This window comes from Podarcis erhardii (genome assembly GCF_964252035.2).
Source record: "Podarcis erhardii genome assembly, chromosome: 6".
Taxonomy (NCBI): Eukaryota; Metazoa; Chordata; class Lepidosauria; order Squamata; family Lacertidae; genus Podarcis; species Podarcis erhardii.
The window spans coordinates 97,900,089-97,906,093 of record NC_138510.1 but is presented as its reverse complement, the minus strand read 5'-3'; the positions used below and the strand labels follow the sequence as shown (position 1 = coordinate 97,906,093).

Below are 6,005 nucleotides of genomic sequence, written 5' to 3'. Positions count from 1 at the left end.
TGTTTCAGGGTGGAGGGCTCCTGTTTGGAGTGTGGGCCAGCTCAACCACCCACGTCTTTGTTCAGGATACTCCGTTCCATTAACCCCCTCCTAGTTTTCTGACACACACACAACTTTCCCCCAACAGATGCTCAGCTTTCTGTGGCCACTGAAAAGGGGTTGATAAAGGGGCTGCCTTACTGTCAGATCCAAAATTTGTTGTTGTTAGGGTCTGCTCAGTAGGTGCGGTGAGCCTGAAGCACCGCCCCGCCCCCCCAGGCACAGAGGCAAGTGTGCCCTTTCTCTGAGTACCAGCAAATGCTATTAAGTGTCATGACCACTGCTGAATATAGAGGTCACCTATTGCTGCCATAGCTAATAATCACTCACAGATTTTCCCTGCATGAATTTCTGTAATACCCTTCTAAAGCCAGCAGCCATCACTACAGCATCTGACAGCTAATTAACTATTATTGTTTGTTAACTAAAAGGTAAAGGTACCCCTGACCGTTAGGTCCAATTGCGGACGACTTTGGGGTTGCGCTCTCATCTCACTCTATAGGCCGAGGGAGCTGGTGTTTGTCCGCAGACAGCTTCCGGGTCATGTGGCCAGCATGAATAAGCCGCTTCTGGTGAACCAGAGCAGCGACGGAAACTCCGTTTACCTTCCCGCTGGAGCGATGCCTATTTATCTACTTGCACTTTGATGTGCTTTTGAACTGCTAGCTGGGCAGGAGCTGGGACCGAACAACGGGAGCTCACCCTGTTGCGAGGATTCGAACCGCCAACCTTCTGATTGGCAAGTCCTAGGCTCTGTGGTTTAGACCACAGCGCCACCTGCGTCCCTTGTTCATTAACTATGTACCATATAAAAAAGCAATGTCCTGGAACTCCTGCCAACCAGTTTCATTGGATAAGTGCAAGTTCTGCTATTATTAGCAAGAAAAACTTCTCTTTGTCTCCTTCTTCACACAGTGTATAATTTTATAAACCTCCCATCATTGCCAGTGACAAAATGACTATCATGGAGGGCATGTCATAACACAAAATTTGAGTGCAGCCACTGTGAAGCTTTCCCCACAATTGTATGGGAAAAGGCTTTGGGAAAATGTTCCTTGGCTTCTTAGCGTAAGACTAAAGGTAAACATTATATTAATCCTTTTTAGCATTTTCCTCCAAAAATAATGTCAATAGCAAGCATAGCCACACTGTATCAAAAAACTAAACTCTGTCTTCACACATTTACAGCAATTGTATCAAATAGAAAACTGGTCTTCAGAGTGCACTTCCATGTGTGGTTGTGCATACACACATTGATTTTGGTCATTTTGTAAATCTCAAAAATGATGATCCAGAGTGTTACAATGGGTATGCCTGAGTGGTATTATGCTTATGAAAGTTCCCTCTGATTCAAAGGTGATCGGGGTGCAAAACTAGTTGTACAGTTCTTTGGAACCTGGTCTGTTTATAATATGTTGTATGTTAGGCTTCTTGCTTGTAACGATAGTACAGTATTTGTCTTTTGGTTGTACTCCATTCCTCTCAATGCAGAGCACATTTTTCTGAGATGTTCTGAGCTATCACTGCAAGTAATTGGCCCCTCTGCTTTATAGTGAACGCTGGTAGCTGTGTTCCCTTCATCTCTAGTAAATATTAATGTCAGGCTGCTTAATATTAGTTTATGACTATAGTACTCATTCAAAAACAGCCCTGTATTTTGAAATGGAGACTTAAAGACCAATGTATAGTTTTTTCTTTATTTATTCTCTGTAAGGCCACATTGAACTGTATTCCTGTAAAATGATCCATTTGTAAATAAGATTCTTTAAAACAAAACAATTCCTTGTGCTTCTGAAGTGAAAGTGGAGGATGGTCAGTCCTGAGTTCATTGATCAGTCTTCATGGTTTAATGGCCTTGCAGATCTCAGTTTAGCTTCTCCCCAGCACAGTAATGATGGGGGGGGGGGGCGACACTACATTAATGGTGAGAAGTACAGTCTAACAGCAAAGTTCATGTTAATAAAGGAGGTTATTTGAGCAGCTGGAATGAAGACTGGAATGAAGAACGACTTCTGTCTCACCAACACAATGTATGGAGACATTCAAGGAATGTAAGGGCAGCAGTTGTGGTCTGCAATCCACTGCCTAATGCTTGCCAAAGACACTGTTCTACCAGCCACTGCCAAAAAAGAGGAAATGCAATGTCAAAAAGGGAGAGCAGATTTACAGATGCTAATTTCTATGAATAAAAGCAAATTTAGAAATAATTACTGCCAGTGCTATTTTTCTAGAAAAAGAGGTGCTGGAACTCACCATTAAAGCCTCCTTTATTTTCTTATAATGGCAATGGTGCCCACCTGAGAGGTGCCGGGACTGAGTTCCAGTGAGTTCTGGCTGAAAAAAAGCCCTGATTACTGCAATTTAAATAGAAATTCAGTACATCTCACCACAGTGCAGAAGAGTGTGCCCATGACATATGTGCCAGTCAGCTGTCCTGGTAATAACCACTGAATGGGCAACCTTGAGAACCCTGCTCTCTCTTCTTTGACAACACTACCCTTCACATGGAGAACTGTCCTCCATCAAGTAAGACACATAGCCACCCTACAACTGAGCCAGAGCAAGGAGCAGTCATGACACTGTATGGACACCATGACCTCTGGAAAAGCACCTCATCCCAAAAAACCACTACTTCTCCACAGCCTAGTAGAGCAAATGTCAGAATTGCAGGAGGGCCCAGCGCCAATGCTGCCTCGTTGCCATTGCAACTAATGTGGCTCAGCTGGATGGCAGCTATGTTGAGCCGAGTTTTGAATCTGTTCAGCGAACGAAGTGGCTGGCACTGCCCCTAACATATACATGTCAGAGCATCATTCATGAAGTGATGCTAGCCAGTGTCTCAAATGGGACCAGAGCAATTCTTGTTTCCAGGGCCAGCCCAAGACCACTTGGCACAAAATGGTGCCCTCCTCCCTGGCAGGAAAGAAGTGGTGAGTGCACATCTATGTCAGGAACAAGGGGGTAATAAAGATCTGCATTCGGACCCGCTACCCCTGTGGATTCAGCTGCCCAAGGTGGTCGCCTCACCTTGCCTCATGGCTGGGCTGCCCCTTCTGGGTTCAGGCGGCTGCGCCTCCATCCCTGCTGGGCAGTTGGCCAGCACATACGCACAGAGCAGCCCCAGAATTCCACTCAGCCACCATCACTAACAAGCAAGTGAGAGAGAGAGGGCCACATGTCACTTGGCCGGGACTGAGGCGTTCTCAAAGTAAAGGAAGGATTGAACTCCGATTAATAAGAACACACACAGAGGCTTGAACCAGCAAGACTCTGGGAAGGGTGCGTATACTAATCTCTCTCTCCACCCCCTGGCCCAGGTCATTTTATTCACAAAACACTTTTTTACAGAGTGTTCTAAGAACCAATCAGATTTCTTCTGAGCAGTTCAACAATCCCCACGTGGGGAAAAGTTAAACTACCAAAACTAATTAAGCATGGGGAAAATAAAACAAAGGAGTGCATTTGGCAACCTCGGGAGGTGATAAACAAGCAATATATATGATAAGAAGGATGGCCAGGAGGACAGCGATCATTATTCACCTTCAGGTGAGATCAGTTTCCTGCCCCTAAGATTAACATCCTAAGATTAACATATCAGAAAAGCTACATCAAAAGAAGCTGCCTACTTTCTTTGATGACTCAGGATGCCTGCCTGCAGTACGTGACTTGTCAAGAGAGAGAAATGGAACAAGGATGCAGAGGTGTGGATTGATCAACGATCGCATCAAAATAGTTCAAACCCAGTCAATGCAATGCTTTCATTGCTGACACAGATGGCTTACTCTGTATTTGTTATACCGTATTTTTCGTCCCATAGGGCGCACCTGATTTTTTTTTGGGGGGGGGAATAAAGAAAAAACTTTTTATTTCCTCCCCAGGCGCAAGGGGAGCTTCCCGAGCTTCCCCCAACCCCAGCCCCCAGAACAGGCTGCTATCCGCAAGCCTAGGGAGCCCGCAGGAACTCCCGCCGGGCTCCCCAGGCTTGCGGACATCTGCCCAAAGCCCGGGGTGCGCTGCAGAGCGCTGTCCGGGTTTCAGGCTGCAGGCTGCTGTCCGCAAGCCTTGGGAGCCCGGCGGGAAGTCCCGCTGGGCTCCCATGGCTTGTGGATAGCTTCCTGAAGCCTGGAGAGCGAGAGGGGTCAGTGCACACCAACCCTCTCGCTCTCCAGGCTTCATCGAAAGCCTGCATTCGCCCCATAGGACGCACACACATTTCCCCTTCATTTTTGGAGGGGGGAAAGTGCATCCTATAGGGCGAAAAATACGGTAATTCCTCATAGCAATCCCACCTGATCACTACACGGGACCATCCCACAGCAGGAGCCAGGCTGACTCCCAAGGCCTTACGCTTGTTGAAGAGACACAGCTCCCTGCCCCCCACCAGCAACCAATCCATTCAGTTGCTAATCTTTTGTTTAAGGGGAGGAAGATGGTGTTTGAAAAATTAATTGGGGGAGATAAAGGAGTTTGGAAGGGGAGAGAAGACAGTTATTCATAGGACTTTTCTACTTATCATTTCTATTAAAGTGCACTGCAGCTTTTGCGGTAATGATGTGTTCAGAGCATCCAGCTTGAGGGTGAATACAACTTAACCAAACATGCTGTGGTGGTTTACTCCTTCACTTTCATCTCCGTGAAACCACCTATCTCAGGGGTTGTCCACCTGGTCCCTACCGGCCACTAGTGGGCGTTTCAGGATTCTAGGTGGGCGGCAGGGGGTTCTGCGGCACAAGCTGAATCCTCCTTCCATCAAGCACTGGGGGGCGGCAAGGAAATTTTACCATCAAGAAAGATGCATTAGTGGGCGGTAGGTATAAAGAGGTTAACTACCCCCGGTCTTTATGCTGAATGTGCATAAAGTGAGCAACAGGTGTAGATTAACTGAGATTATCCAACAATGTTTTAAAATATTCTTAAATAAGTGGTTATAGTCAGTTTGCAAATACAGCCTACTGTAGTTCCAGGTGGAATGGAGCAGAATGTTGTAAAGAAAAACTATAGAGAAAGTGGGGAAATTACCTTCAGTGTGTACTGTTATTTGTTTGTTTGTTTGTTTGTTTATAACCCACCTTTCTCACAGTGCAGGGCTCACAGCACACAATAAACAAAAATAATTGAATAAGTAACCCTATTAAAAACATCACTGAAAACCTTTCCTATTTATTCATTCATTCATTCATTCATTATTAAATCTATTTGTATCTTACCTTTCCAACCAAATGTATGGACCTAAGGCTGTAATCCTAAACATGCTTACTAAGGAGTAGATCTCAATAAGATCAATTGGACTTCTGAGTAAATATGCTTTAACATAGAGTAAAAAGTGTAAGTTGTCAAAGCAAAGATATGTGCCATTAAAAGAACACTAGTATTTAAAACATTCTTTTTAAAATACATATAGAAAACAGCAAAAAGCCAAAGACTTGTTCCCCAAAGTCTTTTAGAAAAAGAAAAAAAGGCTTGGAGTTGGCCTATACCCTGCTTATGACCGAGAAGGCCTGCTTCTTGGGGCCACTACCTTCCTCTCCGCCAGAGAAGCACGCATGGGTTTTGTTTATTATTAGTTATATATTTCTATACACCATCCTTCATCTGAGGACCACAGGGCAGTTTACAATCTAAAAACACAAAAATGCATACCGTGGGTAACAAACACAAACAATCCCCTGTCACACACCGCTCGAAAGGCCGTGGTGCGCTTAATTAGAAGAAAAGTTCCCATGTCACTTTTGGAAACACGGCGGCCCTGTTTTCCGCGGGGCCCGTCGTCTCTGGCTCCCAGGACCCGGCAGGGAAGGAGCCGGAGTCCCACCTGGCCGGGCAGCTCCCTGCGCGCCTCTCTTGCACGGACTGGGGCTCCCCCCTCCCCCCCCCCGTCACGCTGCTCTTCTTCCTGACCCGCCTCGAGCCCCCGGCTGCCTTACGGCCCGGCCAACCAATGAGGAGCCCGAGTGGCGGTGATCGAC

General features: G+C 46.1%; 1 long non-coding RNA gene across 4 annotated transcripts; it reads right to left on the bottom strand.

Moving 5' to 3' along the window:
• Positions 1–1,722: 1,722 nt before the first annotated feature.
• Positions 1,723–5,733, bottom strand: LOC309344754. Of its 4 annotated transcripts, none has more exons than XR_014157856.1 (3): positions 5,694–5,733; positions 2,293–2,386; positions 1,723–2,158 (listed from the first exon to the last, which is right to left on the bottom strand). It is a non-coding gene; the product is annotated as an uncharacterized lncRNA (long non-coding RNA). The 4 variants fall into 4 exon arrangements; XR_014157857.1 differs by lacking the exon at positions 5,694–5,733 and adding an exon at positions 5,247–5,470 and having other exon boundaries at positions 2,293–2,373; XR_014157858.1 differs by lacking the exon at positions 5,694–5,733 and adding an exon at positions 3,067–3,858 and having other exon boundaries at positions 2,293–2,373.
• Between the last annotated feature and the right edge of the window lie 272 nt (positions 5,734–6,005).